Genomic DNA, 17,767 nt, shown 5'->3' on the forward strand with positions numbered 1-17,767 from the left:
TTAGGGCATTAAGGAGACCGTATATTTTTTATGGCATTAAGGAGACAATTTGTATATTTTTTGTTTTATACTTTATTTTGTTAATAATTTAGTATTAAAATGATCATTTATTATGAGTACAAAATTTAGGCTTCTTAAATTGATTAACAAAAAATATACGTAATTTGCGGTCTCCTTAATAATTTGTAAGTATGTTGCAGGTTTTAAGGGGACCGGTATATATGTAGAAGGGTTTATGGAGACCAGTGTATATATAATATTATTTTTGAGGCATTAAGGGGACCATCCATATTTTATGGCATTAGGGGGACAAATTATATATATCTTACTTTTGACAGTGAAGGCTCCCGTAACCTTAAGAGACAACTTGGTAATAGTATTTTTTATAAGTGTGTATAATAAATCCACAAACAATGACCAGTCGAACGTGAGGACTGCAAATTTCATAGGATATTCATCAGAAATCTTTTACAGACCATCTCATTCATTAAATGCAAGTCAGATTCAGTCACTTGGTCTCTGTACCGTTTGATAAACAAAATATATAATGACCAGTGGCGGATCCAGGAATTCTCGTTAGAAGGGGGCGTTACTTAGGTGCGTTTGCAGGAGGATTGAGTGTTACTCAATCAAGAAATTTTTAACAATTTGTAGTCGGAAATGATGCATTATGTGTATATTTTATTATTTTCTTCTCATATATTGACACAAAAAGTAAACTTGGACGATTTTAGAGGGAGCGCACGCCAACTGCACCCCCTTCTCAATCCGCTAGTGATTGGTGACTTAATATTTGATATATTATGGTTAAATAGTACTTTCAGTTGAATTATATATAAACTGTAAATGCTAAATACAAGTTCTGTGCTTGTAAAAACAATACAAGCTTCGTCTGAATACGAATGTGTCTGTTAACGCTTGAATAGTTAGCTCATGATTAAAGAACATTGTTCATTGGGTTCATTGTGACCCATGGAAGTTTTTTTATTAAATTCCAACTTCCCCTGAAATTTTACTTGCCTAAAACTTTAACCTAAGTCAATCAGGGGCCATAACTTGTATTAAGGATATGGAGTTATGTAACCTCATTGGCTGATGGTCCTGAACAATTGTGTGAAGTATTAAGTCAATTGAATGAAGGGTATAGAACGCCTTAACCAATCGGCTACGGAGACGGTTTTAATGCATGTACCCAATTGTAGATTCAGGGGGGGGGATCGGTCCCAGCGGGACTGTTCCGACGGAGGGACGGATGTGGAAAGATTAAGCCCATGAGTTTCACGTACCCCTTCTTAAGTCAATTCCTGGATCTGCCACTGATATCTGTAATCAGATTTGTTGTTTCATAATGTTATAGTTCCTTTAAACAGTTTAAACCTGTTATGACATCAACATAAACAGACGCATGTTCAGTAAAAAACATACTCTGTATACAACGTTATCGTACTCCAGAGCAATGATGCTATGCATTATATTTATCACCATCTGACTGACTGACAAACTGCCAAAACTTTTCCGTTTAAAGAGACTCTCATGTTTTGGCACCAAACATATTTTTTCTCGTAATGCATCTGAAAACACTTACATGCATATTTATTTTACTCCTTGGTACTGAAATTTCAGAAATAATAGTAACCAGGTTGATTTTCTTTTATACTTCAATTGCATTTTTAAAAAAACGATTGAAATATTAAAAAATAATCTTGTTCAAGTTGGGAGCAAGCACATATGGGTGCAAATAACACATAGAATAAAAAACGGATCGCTTATCCACTCGCCCACAGGGACTCATACTAAGGTGTTGAATATTTTAACCTTAATGGAAGTTATTGGTTTATCACGTGATTATGTCAATCAACTGATTGTGCAATAGCCTTTTGTTGAATCGGGTTAGTAACGCATTTCCAAATATTGGACTTCAAAGACTGTATGTTAGCACATATCAACATTTATTGAAGGGTTTCAGCCATCAATAGCTTAGTTTTAACACTTCGTTTGATATGCCATACTTTATTTCGTAATAACAATCTATAAAATCCAAGTAAAAGATGCATTTTTAAAACCCTTAACGCTTCGCTTATATTAACTCAAAAACTCATGTTCGAAAGATTTAAAAAAAGTATGTCATATTCATATCCTCTTTAGCGGCTGAGGAAGCCGGTCCAAACCATTCACATACTTTCCGAGTTTCTTAATACGAGGGAATAGCCAAAAGTTCGTGGAATTGCTTAATACAATAAACACTTTTTAATATTTTTCAACGAACGTCAGCTCGCTATAAAATCTATTTCAGCTGTAAATGACATATAAAACTTCAAACTGATACATAAAATATAAAGGAAACTACAGCTTTTTCATTAACATGAGGTCAGTATCAGTTCAAACGTCAAAATCTGACGTCAACGTCATAACTTATCAAAGTAAGAGCCGTTCGCCGCAATACAACGTCGATGTCTCGCTACCCACTGCCGGTAAATGTCACTGAACCACTCTGACTTGTAAGAATACAGGCGTGTCTGAGCTTCACTCTGTAGTGCCTGAAAGTCATTGAAGCGTTTACCTTTAGTTCACATTTAAGTTTCGGAAATAGGGCAAAATCGCATGGTGGTAGGTCTGGCGAATAAGGGGGGGGGGGAGGATCTCCGCTTCAAGCTGGATTGTCGCGGTAGTCTGTGCCTCCTCCGATCTATGCGCTGATGCATTTTCCTGGTGAAGAATCCACCCATCATGCAACGCCTCTGGTCTCTTAAATGCCATCGCCCTCTACAAGTCACGCCTCAAAACCTTAAATGGAGAACATAACTGAGGCTTATAACATTTGTCGCGTATTGCGTACTTCATCAAATATTATAATTAAAACTAACACTTATTCAATCCCATATTTTAATCATAAACTTTTTAAAACATTGTTTAATGCAGATTAATGCAGTCCTAAATATTGATAAAAATGAATTTTGTTATATATTACTTTACCTTCGAGTAGGAAGCATCCGTCACAGATTGGCTCTGCGGAACTGCATGGAGTAGGATAACACCTTGCACATCAAAGAAGACAATGGACATATACTTTCCTATCGAGCAGGATGGTCGTGCCTTCTTCGGAGGCGGGGAACCGGTAGTCTTCCATTGACTACTTGGCTGTTTTGTCTCAGGGTCGTAATAAAACAGTCAGGTTTCATCGCAAGTGACTATCTTCTCAAGAAAACGGATTCCTTCCTTTTAGTACCGAGCTAAGAATCGGCATGATTCCCGTACTCTTTTGCTCATCTCATCTTCTGTCAGCAGCCGTGGAACCCAACGCGCACTCACTCGACTCATTTTCAAACTGTCTTTCATTATCCTCCGTACCGACCCATAACTCATGTTCAACATCTTGCATATTTCATAAAGAGTGACTCGACGATCAGCGTCAACGATGTTTTTCACGGCCTCGACGTCACACTCTGTAGTTTGTGAAACCGGTCGCCCAGACCTCACGTCGTCACAAATGCTTTGCCACCCCTCACTGAACCGCTTGTGCCACTTGTAAACGAGCATTCGCTTCACTTGAGTTTCACTCGATGCTTCATTCATCAGTTTAAGTGTTTGCGATGGAGTTTTCCCTAGGTTCACACAGAACTGTATCACTGCCCGTTTTATCAAACAAAATTTAACAATACCGTTCAAGCTAAAATGTTTCCTTTGAAATAAACAAACAAACGCACTGACTTAAAACTTGACTTCATCACACGTTTTTAACGTCACGTCAATTGTGCAAACCTTCGCGCCGTTTAATTGCTTTCAATGTGAGTGGTCAACAAAACAAGATATTGCGTTATTTTAGCAACTGCGGAGGAATGCGCGACCACCTGTTTCCATAGTGATCACTACGTTGTCGTTATAACATGCTTTACGATGAAACTCGCATTCTTAATTTCAAATTACCTGATTATTATTGTATGAAAGTTTAAAAGATATGCTGCATATTGTTTTCATTTAATCAAGCTTTTCCACGAAATTCTGGCTATGCCCTCGTATATAAATCTCTTATAAATTTGCCAAATAAAATTCAACATGGGTAAACAATTATAAAAAATAACGTATTTTATGTATTGCAACATATTTATAAAAAAATAGTCACTTGAATCAAATGAACATTTTCAATGTACTTTCTTTCTCGTGGAAAGTGGACATTTCATCTTACTCCAACAAGTGTGGGGTATGGTTGACTCTCTTCGTGACTGAAATCAATTTTTTTAAACACTTGATGCATTTCAAATGTAGTCCATATAAACATCCCCTTCAGATTTTTTGACGATTGCATTTCCATGGGAGATCACTGCGTAGGATAAACATACAAGTGTTGTTTAGCCACACTGTGGTTTCAATTATGTCAGGGGCGTAGCTACCCCTCTATTCATGTGGATTCATAAATGTGCTGGGGGGTTCGGGGCAAACTTGAAAAATTTGAAACCCTTGGTGCAATCTAGTGCATTCTGGGCGTTCCGATGTGCATTATTTAGTACTGGAAAATAACCAGTTTTAGATTCATGTAGTCAAGTTCGCATACTGCAACTTTGTTTTTTTTGTCAGAATCATGTGGATTCAGCCGCGTATTCACGTATAGGCGGCTACACGCCTGTATGTTGTGCATATGAATGTATAATTTGGTTTAAATGATGCATCCTTAATATAACACCTCCTAGCTGCTACACCAATAGAAACTTCATGGGATGTTAATAGTAAAAGAACTAGCACTGACGTTCCCATTTTTGTCTGGGTCATTTAAATAATAGCAAACAATTTACAAGATAAACAAACTAAATTTGTTTTGACTTCTTTAATGAATTATATAAAAACATTGTACAAAGATATCATGACACTTTTAAACAAAAAGTATGGTTGTCAATTAAACAGTATGCTAGCTTTAAAAATTTAGGCAAACCATTGGAATTTTACAGCGGTCTTAAAAGGTGTATTTAAAGCTGCAATCTCACCGATTGATCGTTTTGACTACCGGTACTCTTTTATTGTTTGTCTATAAATGGACAATTTTTTGCATAAATGTCTAGACCCAATTTTAAGTGATATAAGACTGCTGAAAAAAGATCAGATTGCAGTTTATCATATTTATGTTAAAAAATGATGTTTTATGGCTAAAAGCATTACGAACAATTTAATGTAAATGAAATTTTCGGCAGTTTTACCAAACATTTCTGATTGGTTCTATTGTGAATTATCTAATATGACTGAATTAAAGGAATGATAACCTAATCAGCAGATTTTGAGACAATTTTGTGTCTTAACTGACAATCTATAAGAGTGCAGCTTTAAGTGTTGATCTAAAGCTTCATATACACATTGTTATATTGTCAATAACTGTTTAAAAGGTCTCATGTACTAAATAAGATAATAATTTTCATACAATATCTAAAATTGATCAAAATAAATAAAGTACCATTATACCTATTTCTTAATAGTGCCGTTTCTCATCTGACAATACCATTCAAAGCCATCATTTCAACTATGAATTTATTTTTAACTTTCAACTTTTCTATAGCATATGCAACAAAATATTGCAAAAATACAAGCCATGAACAATATGATTGTTCAACTTGCATTATCTTTGACCTTTTGAAATGACCATTTTCCAGTTTTGTCTATTTGTAAGTTATGCCCTGAGGAATAAAGTATGACTGTATGAATCATAAAAAAGGAATAAAAACACTAAAAATATGCCCCAACCCCTGTAATTTCTAATACAGTAGTAAAATCAAGAAATTAAACATTTAGAGCTGCACTCCCACAGTTATACCGTTTTCACACCTTTTTTGTTTTGGAATGAGCATTTTTTGGCGTAATTATCTGCAAACCAATGATAAAAGATTGCTGACAAAAGATCAGATCACAGATTTCATATTTCCGTTCGAAAATTAATGTTACTAACGGTTTAAGAAAAGTGCATAAAACATCAATTTTTTAACTTAAATAGAAAAATCTACCATTTAATTTTTCGCAAAAATTGGATGGTTCCAATCCAAGACATAAAATGAGAAAAGTTGTCAAAACGTCCAAAATGTGAGAGTGCAGCTTTAACGTTTGAAAGTAACTCTGTTTGCCTCGTGCCCCTAAACAGGGTTTAATTATATTATATATCCCTGTATATTTGATTGTATGATTGCAGTAATGGATACTGGTCTAATTATCTTCTGACAATTTTTCACCAATTTTAAAGAAACAGAAAACACATATTAAGCTCATATAACGCTGTACAATTTAATCTCATTCATTAGGTTGAGAAAAATTCCCTAAAAATATTAATTGTGGAAACATATCTTATTTAAATACATACAGGAAATGGCGACATCATTTACCCATTAGTATGAAAAATGCAGTTTCCTGATATTTGAATAGCGGTTCTTTATTTAAGCATCTCAATTCATTCAAAATACACATAGTATGTATTAAGTTTCAAAGGAAACCAAATCATTTTAACGATTGTTTTCACAAACTTCTTTTCCTAGTTTCAACTTTTGAGACTTTTTGATGAGCCTGCACCTTCCCCCTCTTATGCTGTGGCTTCAAGCAATAAAGCTACCAGCTCAAGTTGCACAACTGGTGAACAAGACTGCTGATAGTCGACAAAATGCACACTTGATGCCATGATAAATTATGTCCATCGACTTCCAGAATGAAGAAATGACGCAGCACAGAATTGATTTCAATTGGACCTTTCTGTACTTTCATCCTCTTGTTGTAGTCAAAGACTATATCTAAGTGTGCAGTGCGGGATCTTGAGAAGCCTTCTGCTCCTCTGATGAAGTAAGTTTGGCAGAGTGTGAAACTCCTGTCTACTCATATGCCTGGACACCTGTGATCTATGTCTTCTTGTGTGTGCCAACCATCACCTGAATTTTTTTTAGAGGAAGTTAGTGCTTGATTACAAGTCAATGTGACAAAACAAGGTCTTTCATTTATGCCACCAAGAACTAGTATTCCAAGTTTCATAACTCGTATGTTAATTAACTCAAAGCAATTGAGCAGAAACTGTTTGGTAATTAATTTTAAGTCACTGCTTCCACTTATACTATCAGTAATATTGAACGTGAACCGACTGACCCAAATGCTATTCTAAATATCTTTTATGTGCAGAAACCTAAATCCTATTGACACAAAAGTAATCCAATTGTATGTCTTCACAAAACATTCTACAACAATATTTGTCAATTTACCTCAAAGATTGATTATTGTTTTTTAGTCAGACAAACACAGAGATGGCCCTATATCGCTCACTTGATTTGAGAAAGGATTCTAACTTAGTTATTGTTTGGACACTTACTGAACACTTTTGGTCTGACTTTATTATGCAGCTGGTGAAAATATTAAAAGTCCCTGTATAATGGGCTTACAAAAACATGAAGAAAAAAATGAATTTGTTTAAAAATTACAAAGGGCCATAACTCTTACAATATTTAAGTTTGTATTTAGCAGAATAAAAAGCTTTTCCTAAAATACAACCTTAAAACTATATTTACAAGTAAAACAAAAAAATTTGCAAACATGTTTTTTGTATCTGGTTTTTGAGAGAGAATGATCAGAAGAAAACATCACATATTCACAATCATATTAAAAAATTATTTAGTCTTTTTTAAAAAATTATATTCTATTTCAAAAACACTGCAAAAGACAAGACACTTGCTTTCAATTTATTGATTTAATACATTGATGATTATCAATTCTTATGAAGCGAGATGGGTCTAACACTGTAACCGGTGCAACCTGCATGTTCTTAGTTGCTTTATTACCTTTCTTGAAATTCTCCTCTTGATCTGAGCCACGCCAAAATGATGGGAGATGCTTTTGTTTTTCCATTGAAATGTATAGCACCTCTGTGTTTCTGTTTGTCTCCTGAAATAGTAAAAGTTTATTTATAATAATAACAATAATAATAATCAGTGACTTTTATTGAAATTATTTTCACAGATTGTGCCTTGCACATTGGGGAACAAAGTTGACTTCTGAGGAGAAGATTTTTCCATATAGACATATAGGAAAAAATAGCTCCGCACCCTGGAGCAATGTTTTTTTATGAATCAATATTCGGTGAAGAAAATTCATACAGGGTATTGAAACATTTTTTGCTTCAAATGAAGACTTTTAACAAAGATAACTTAACTACCTCTTCATCATATTAAATAAAAATTAACACAGTCTATGACGCACACAGAGCCCCACATTTGATCTTTTACCATAGTTTGATTGAGAGTTAAGTTTCACATCGACAAGTCTTTACAGGTCTATTAAAGCTGCACTCTCACAGATTGAACATTTTGAAAAAGGTTATAATTTTTATCTTGGAATGAACCAATTTATGCGAAAATGCATGGAAACCTGTGATATAAGACTGCTGACAAAAAATGTCTTTGAATTCCCATCAAACATGTCCAAACCAAATTCAAACTTTGGGTAATCACTGTCATTCACGATGAAATTCAGCACTTCTTGCCCAGTATATATACGTTTACTTTAAGTAGAAGGCAAATTAAAACAAACACATTTGTCCGAAAATTAATCAAACTTTAAATGGGATTTGTTCACGTAATTTTCAAGAATCAGGAAGTGAAATAAATGTTCTCATGTTGCCAATTTAGTCTCGATCATCTAGACGCTTGTATCCGGATCTATATCGTTCTTTGACTCTAATTAGAGTGGCTGCATGATTGAGACTAGCCGGTTCTTCGATAATTGTTACGATCGAACAGTGGTTGAAAATGTAAAGTGAGACCAGTTTTTTACCTTTTATTGAACAAACTGTTATGTTGGCAGGACTGTCCTCCTCAGCAATGCAAAGAACAGCAATGACTGGCTGGCACTCTGTAAAATGGCGATTTAAACATTATGTCCAATTAAAACTGTCCCATTCTAAACAATCCATCAGCAATATATATAAATGAGCTGCGCCATGTGGAAATGTGTCTTGGGAAGTTGACATCATTCCATGTAATGATGTCATAAAGATGAGCAGAAGACATTACTTACTATGCAGTAAAAGTTCTTACTTTAACAGTAAAGATATCTTTTTTTGAGAAAATTAATCAAAGTGAGCTCTTTTATGTTATGTTTCTACAGTACCGTAAGTCTTGTACACATCTATGTTACATTTATAAATAATAAAAAGGAATAAAATGACGAGTTGTGTACACACTAATTCCTCCTTATGTACTGTGTAACTCAAGAAAAACAATCCATAATACTAGTAAATCTCTAGAATTTCCTTACTTTTCTCGCTGTACAAAAATGAATGAGGAGTTGCAAACAAGCAGGGCCATAAAACTTTTGCTATTTAAACTGTACCACAACAGCAATTTAAAGACAGTGATACTCATTGATGGAATAGGCACTTAGACAGCTACATTTTCTGAGAAATGGAGATCAGACTAAATTCTCCAGAGATAATTTATAGCTTTATTTGAAATAAAGAACATGTTACAGTGTTTGTGTTAAACTTGTTACTTATCCCTGATTTAACACAATCATTACCTTCAAAATGGTGATAAAATAAAACCAAATATACCTTATTAAACACTGTTTACTATCACATCTGTACCCCCCCCCCCTTCCCCCTTCTTACATACTTAAGCGGCTCTTACCAAAGTAAAGAATGAAAGGTCCACAAGGCCAATTATAATTATACTAATTTGATTTTAAATCACCAAAAAGGCTTTCTACACATAATGGTTCCTTAATTTAAATCTAGCCTCCAAAGTTGTGATTTCATTGAAAGACTTGAGATACCTTATTTAAAAAAAATGACGAAAGGAAAGCTTAAACGCAGAAGTCTGGACGGGTATACGAGCCTGGAAATAAATACACAAAAGCTCACCATGCTGCTAAGGATTTTTATATAATTCCCGGCCCAAGTTCAGCTGGAGATGTTGATTCCACACGGCTGGATAACCGGCCTAGTGCACCCAAGCTTCACCATGGGCAGTATCTGCAAGAGGAGGTTGTATATCTGGGAAAACGCATTTATAATCAATTTGCGAAAGTTCTTATCCGCCATAAGTAGTGAACATGTATGTGGCTTATAGATCATCTGAAATGAAGTTTAATAAAGGAGACAAGGTTCGGTCTGGGATCTAAACCTGGATTTTGATGCTGAAATTGTAAGTTTTGTTCAAATGAAGTATAAACTTAAAGTGAGTACAGAGATATCTTGAAGCCCAGATTTATCACTTACCTGAAGTTTGTAGGGCTACAATTGAGAGCTTTGCTGTAAACTGCAGGAACTGTCCCCATGAGCCTTTTGTCTGTAAGGGGAATGGTGGCTTAGGTGATTGGTGGTACCACTCTGCATTTCTTATCCACACACAACACAGTGTATCTGAAAATGACAGAGAATGGCCATGCACTTATGAAAGCTATGCTAGAAATACGCAGTTATGAGTGTATCAGATGACATTTCCACACAGAAATTGTGAGGCCACCAATACAGCAGTACCGACATCAATGACGAAAACATATATATATATATCTGTCATGGAGCTGTGCTGGTTCTGTGGCGTCAAAACCACTGCAACTTGGCAAATCACTAGAAACATCTTTTCAGAAAAAAGAAACAACCAATACAGGGTAGCCTTTGTCACCCAGTGAACACCCAGAGCATCTTGTTACTTTGAGCATCTATTTACTTAGAAGTACAATGTAGCGTCATTAAGATCTCAATTAACAAAAAGTGTATCTGAAAGCTTTAAATACTGAACAAAGTGTAACTTTGAGGCGGTCTGCGAGCAAATACTTTCAAGAGCAGAAATCTCCCAGAAGTTTAAAAAAGATTATGCAAAGCTCTAGCTTGATGATTTTGGCCCAATTTCAAATGGTTACTCAGTAACACGACGGCGTAAATTTAATCAAACATCAATATAGTTACACAGGAAAATAAGAAATAGCTTTAAACTCCCTCACATTCATGGCAGAGTGCCCTAAATGGATGATCTGATCCCAGCCAACAGATCAGCGAAACACGAATTGTATTGCGTGTTCGGGGAGGGGGGGGGGGTCCCAAGGATATCTTGACGCAACTTACCATAGCCGCCTTGCGTTTTTGTTCACAAAGCCGGCACACACAGTTCATTCTCAGTTTGCATGTTGTGTACTGAAAAGTTCCAGCTTTCCATGACACTCGCAATAAAACTATCCATGAATTAAAACAAATTAACAAATAACTACCAGGTAATTATGGATAAAATATCAGGAAAATGTGTCCTGTTCCAAAAAGTGTGTTTTGAAGTTGCAGACAATAGTCCAAAGGCCAAGAATTTAAGTGTTCAGATAGGGGCAGGCAAATCTTAAAAAAAAATGTCAAAATTTTAAAACTTAAATAAAACTAAAATTATACAAACCTTATATAAATCATGTGTAAACTTGAAAATACATACAAGAATACAATGTACACATAATCAAATGCTACCTGAGAGAATCATTATTTTTCAAGAACTACTTGAACGGGTACTGCAACCCGCAAGCCTTTCGTTGTCGGCCGACACCTTTAAACCTCTTTCCTACACATTAATTAAACACGTCTTATGTTTCGTCAGTGCCGGTTTTGATGACCAGTATAAATCCAAAAGCAGTTTTTCTGCCAAAATGTACCCAAATGATTTGGATGAATGCTTAACAAGAAAGTGCAGTGTACACAATCAAATAAAGTATTTAGTGTTCCAGAAATAATGAGCAATCTGAAATCTGACCCCTTACATTCCTTAAATATTCACAAAGTGTTAAGTTCTTGTGTTTGTTATCTTTTTATGATTCAATTGGTAAAAAAATGGTGCAAATGTGAGAAGCCCTGAAGAAGAAAACTGATATTTTAATAGAAATAGTGATGAAATCACTGACATTATGTTTACTTAGCAACTAAAGCAACAGACCAACCAGACCTACCAGTATGCTTATCTATATTTAACTGCTAAATTTTAAAAACCCAAAACATACAGATAAGATATGTGGCGCAGTTGTTTACATTGTGTGATTTAAATGCATATATTTTTGTTGGTGATTAGTTTAAATCCAACTGAAGCGATCTCTTATCAATATAAACCTTAGTTCATCCAGCAAATTAAATATTTGAATGTTAGAAGATTTGTTTTCAGAAGATCAGCAAAAATGTATTTTCTTTAATTGTCTCAATGAAAAATGCAATGTTCAAGTTTATAGGCACTGTTTTATCTGAGAATTTCCCTGGGTGTGAACCGCTTACTGTGTCCAAGTTATCCAAGCTGGATCTAAGACATTACTACAATATGGGCAATTTGCTCTGCCATTTTTATAGATAATTGTGTATTCCAAAGGTATTCTTTTGGTACATTGAACTCACAACAATATTTGAACTCCTGACGTCCAGCACCGCTGTCAGATTATCTAATCCAGCCACTATGCCATTGCATGCTCTTTACTGAACGAAAGATAAATGAACACTCACAATTCTGAACAGTATTTTTTTGGTCACAGAATTTAGAAAATTTGTTACCTGATGATCCTGTAAATTTTGTGTGGATAGACTAAATACTGTTCAAATTTAGCAAATCAAAACTAACATTTTGGGTTTATTCAGTGTAGACCCTAAAATATCAATTTTGATTTATAAGTATGTAGGTTTGTTCAAAAGCTCAGTACAGTTTACTTTACTTGTTAAGTTATCCAATTTCTGTAAATAAATATTACTTAACTTGACTATAAAATACAAAATGTACTGTAGGGGGGGGGGGGGGCGTGTCGTAAAGTTAAGAAAAAATCCAAATAATGCAACAGTCAACTGCAGCATGGGCCCCCAAGGTCCTGCTAATAGCTGGGACTTTGACTTTCGGTCCAGCCAATCCCAGGTAAAATTCCCGCTCTGCACAGACAAACAGCTGGTAAAAGCCCTCTCAAATGAATTATGGTCATTTCGTAACCGCTCATTGTTGGTCATTTTGTAACCATTGTGTTAGTCAATTCGTAACCGTTAAGAAATCGAATGGTCATATCTTAACCGTTGACTCCTATAATTATGAAGAATTAATTTAATACCATTTGAATTTACAAAATAAGTTTACTGTAAGTATAAAACATAAAAATAACAACATAAACAAAGTTAAATCTAGTAGTTGTATTCCTTCTTTATTCCTAATAGTGTAGTTTTAATTCATAGATGTTCTACCATTGAGAGGAATTGTGACCTTAAGCCAATACTTTTTAAATATATAGACCATATAACTTTAGAATTTCATTTTTTTTAAATTGCATAGAAGTATTGTAAAATGTAGTGAGCTTGCCGAATGAGAGTATGCGCTTTTTATATGCTTATTGTATTAAAAATGTGCCGATATGTTTAATTTTGTATCTTGTTATTGGTAATTAATACCATAACTAATAATTTTAGGCTGTTTTTTGTCGGTTTCTGATATAAAGTATGCAGAATATGGATCAATTGAGAAAAGAACAGAACAAAATTTTGTTCGTTTTAAACAATTCAAACAAATATAGTTAATGAAATAGGTCAAGAATGATCATTGATATAAACGTAATTTGAGTAAAAATACATCGCAATCAGTCTTAAATTATTGTTAATTATTGTTTATAAGTAAGCAAAATGTGAGAAAATAATTAACATATTTTGGTAGTATAACAAATCATGTCTGATTTAGCATGATATATATATATATATATATATATATATATATATATATATATATATATATATATATATATATATATATATATATATATCTAATAACTATTGAGTAACATAAATTATTGGCTTGCTACTAGTGAGAATTTGAGTAATGTCTCCCAATTGGTGTCTTGGTTGCTGTGCCATATACATCCAGGTTCGAACAATACACTTAACGAGGTGCTAAGTGTACTATTTATCACGTTGTTAAATGGTGGTTACCATATGAGCAATTGATTTTTGGACGGTTACGAATTGACTAACAGAATGGTTACGAAATAACCAAGATTCAGCAGTTAAGAAATGGTAAGGTTACGAAATGACCAGATCCCCGTCAAATGCCCCTGGGGACATCCTAGGTTAGGCCCATTCCCTGTTTTCAGCGCAAAAACCAATAACACCGCATTCACTCAGCACTGCCGGTCCACCTGGAAGGTAAAAACATGGCCCATTTCCCCTGCTATCCCCGGTATAGACAATACCTGGGGGCCATGGGTACAATTGACTGGTGCATAACTGTGGCAGAATAAGGGAAATATTTTATTGTTGCATTTATTATCAAATATGAGAATTTAAGACACATGCAAAAAGCCACAATACGAATTGGTGATAGTGTTTGTTCTGTTCTGCCATTCAAAGGTGATTAGAATGACTAATGTAGTAATGACATGACAATGACAAACAAAATGTAAGGCATTTGTATCCTTTCGTCTTTTATTTATTAAAATCTGAGATGTGAAGGGAGCAAATCCCTTTTTAGATTGGAATATACCAAATAATAATAAGCGACGATGTAGTGGTAAACCAAGTTTGCTAGAAATCAATCGAGTTTCTCCAAAATACAAGCAAAAATTACACCGGATGTTGATACTAGTGATTTAGTTTCGGATGAACAAAATCCGGATAAATCATTTGCTTTTCATCCAAAGGGTGGACGATTTATACTACTGCACAAAAGTCATAAAAAATAAACGAAAAAAACGTTGAATATGTATTTTAAACACTTATCAACTTACCATTCTCTTTCCGTAAGAGATGAACGCCATACTGCATAATTGCACGGAGATGGTACCACGGAGATACCCGAAAATTTCCGTTATATTCCGGAAAGTTATACTTGAAAATTTGGATGCTGATGGTACACGAAATATCGAATTTCATTATTTCTGTTTTTTATGGAATGAAACTTCGGGATAATATACAATAGGCTTTAAATAAAGTAAATCAAATAGAAAATGCTTAGTATATAGCTATTTTTGACCAAAATTATGATTTTTTCCCTGGTCGCCTTAATAGCTATTTTTATGGATACACAAATATACGCACACAAAAGTTTAAGAATATTTTTTTTAATATTACAAGAGAATAAGATTTAAAACAATGAAATGATCTCGTAAATAAACATTCAAGCTTATCAACTTACTGTTAGTGGACATTTTTATTGACATTTGATACATCAAATCTGAACTGAAATATTAAGGAGACCAATTTTTGTCGCCTTAATCCAGCGGTCCCCATAATGCCTAGATTAATATATATATGGTCACCTTAATATCTGTAGTAGATATATATATATATATATATATATATATATATATATATATATATATAGAGAGATATATATATATATATATATATATATATATATATATATATATATATATATATGTTCGCAACAAAATTACTAGAGGTGTTCTCGGAACAAGATGTATTCGTATCCGAAAAGTATCCCGAAATGTAGGTGGCGAAATCGTTCATGTTCCTAACATCTTCTCTTACTTAAGTCACTTTTCTTTTTTGTAGCTTATACAAATTATACAAATTCCTCTCGTGGGCATTTAAGGTCAATGTATGACGTTATTGTTCACCCTTTACTCGTGTTATTCGTTGTCGTTGCAACCCTTTCATAGTATCCTTACTGCATAGGTGAAGATTAATGAATCCGATGATAGGACACAGTGTAAGAGATGGTTAAACTTGTATCCATATTTTCTCTAAAACCACGATATACTTCACAGGAGAATTTTCCAGCATGGCCAACCGGATTGGGGTTGCTTGCTTGCTACGAAAGCTAACTCAAGCACGCTAAGCCTGTCAACACACTATTTCTCACCTGCCAGATCTCCATCGCGGCACCAACCATGTATTGTCTCTATCATTAAACAGCTTGTGACATTATTTAGTATTGAAGTTCATTTGTCGTAAACAGCAATATTAATGTTGTCAACTTTTGGCCACTTTAACGCAAAATGTTGATTATAAATGAAGGTACAAGCTTAAGGATCAGAACCGACACCGTAGTTTAAATCTTTGATGAAGTCATTGTTTGTTGATTGTTTAAAGGAAGGAACACCGACAGTTATTGTCATTTTTATAGCAAAATGCTTAAGCAGCAGATATAGAAATATGGTTGCCAAGATCCACCTCCCGGTCGTTACTAAAAAAGCGTCCCAATGGCTTCACCTTTGACCCGAGCACTTGATAAATGGCATACTCCAACAGAGATGTCCTGTTATGGATAAAAGGTGAACACATCACAAGTGAGATTTCATGAAACGGCTAAAAACGGCTGAAATAAATCCTTTAAATTCATTGGCACCAGTCTTTTCATAAACAAGCATTCTGCAACCAAAATTGTTATTATCTTGATAATGAAGTAAAACGTTTCTAAGACAACATACCAATTTTCGTTTAGAATTAATGCTGCATGCCAATATGTAAAATATAAGCTATGCTAAACATTTGCTACAATACATAAAAAGACTAGTAATTAAATCAAATTATTATATTAACGCGTATATGGTCTATTATTTCATACAAGACATATCGTTGATACTAAGTTGCTATCTGTAACTCATACATGGTTGTGCTGAGTTCTTACCACGGTCTGTAAATTTATGTAGAAGGTAAAAACGGCAGGATGTCAAGAATCTAACTGTTTCTGTAGACCCTAAAAAAGGGGGCTTTAGGACTATTTTTAAAGATCTCGCATGTGTTCAAAGGACTTTGCTGTACAAAGATTTTAGCTTTAAGTTCTTGATCCTAGGCTATTGAACTATGTTTAGAATATGTTTAAAGAACTTGGTGCGGGCGAACAATGTTTTCAATGTACTTGGTCCTAGTGGACTTGTTTTGTATTTAATAAATAATGAAGCGCCTTATTTATCAATTCGAATGCAGACTATTGTACATAAATAAATGAAAATAAAATTAATAATAATAGAATCATTTAATAATGTCGAGTTTACTATTTTGATAAAAATTAATTTGAAAATATGCACGACTGTTGTTTGTTTTTGGTCTATCTTTCTAGCACATGTATATGTTTTCATATTTTCCAATAATTTATTCCACAAGCCATGCAAAGTATAAATTTCAAAGCGTCCTTTTCCATTCTATTAAAATGTTTGTTTTGTGCATGTTTCACATGTTTCCATTGCACGTATTATTGCGCAAGTACTATTACCATAGTTTATTTAATGTTTCTACTCCAATTGTCTTCATATTGAGTTTAAAAAAGGTTATGTTAAAACAAATACTGATTAAACCTATTTTGTTTTACCACAAAAACATATTTAATTGGGAAAAAAACTTTGTCCTTATGGGGAGATAATTAAATAAGCACACTACGAAATAAGGTCATTGAAATGATTTCATACAATAAATACAAGTTCATTTCATATATCTGTCCTTACCAAATAAGGATATAGTGTTCTTTATTACGCCGATAACATGATTGTGTTTCCCATTACATACTACAAAAACACGTTCATATCATAAGTCTCCCATTATCAAATTGGGGTACAGTGACATTTGTCAACAAGAATATCGTATGGTCGCCTTTTTGCAAGCTATATTCTTTAAAATTAAAAAAAATCTGACGGGCACATTTTTATTGTATATGTTTTTGTTCTTGATAGTATAAGATATAGAGGATATTTGTTTATTTCAGTGTAAGATCGAATTTTATTTCACGAGTGTCATAGAAAAACATATTTTCACAAGTGGCGCAGCCACGAGTGAAAATGTAGTTTTTTTATGATCACGAGTGAAATTAAATACGTTTTTACACTGAAC

General features: G+C 34.0%; 1 long non-coding RNA gene across 2 annotated transcripts; it reads right to left on the bottom strand.

Moving 5' to 3' along the window:
* Positions 1-6,623: 6,623 nt before the first annotated feature.
* LOC128228459 (uncharacterized) lies at positions 6,624-14,753 on the bottom strand. Of its 2 annotated transcripts, none has more exons than XR_008259926.1 (6): positions 14,707-14,753; positions 10,220-10,363; positions 9,863-9,973; positions 8,776-8,853; positions 7,785-7,887; positions 6,624-6,887 (listed from the first exon to the last, which is right to left on the bottom strand). It is a non-coding gene; the product is annotated as an uncharacterized LOC128228459 (long non-coding RNA). The 2 variants fall into 2 exon arrangements; XR_008259925.1 differs by lacking the exon at positions 14,707-14,753 and adding an exon at positions 11,066-11,222.
* Between the last annotated feature and the right edge of the window lie 3,014 nt (positions 14,754-17,767).

Source organism: Mya arenaria, chromosome 3, assembly GCF_026914265.1.
Source record: "Mya arenaria isolate MELC-2E11 chromosome 3, ASM2691426v1".
Taxonomy (NCBI): Eukaryota; Metazoa; Mollusca; class Bivalvia; order Myida; family Myidae; genus Mya; species Mya arenaria.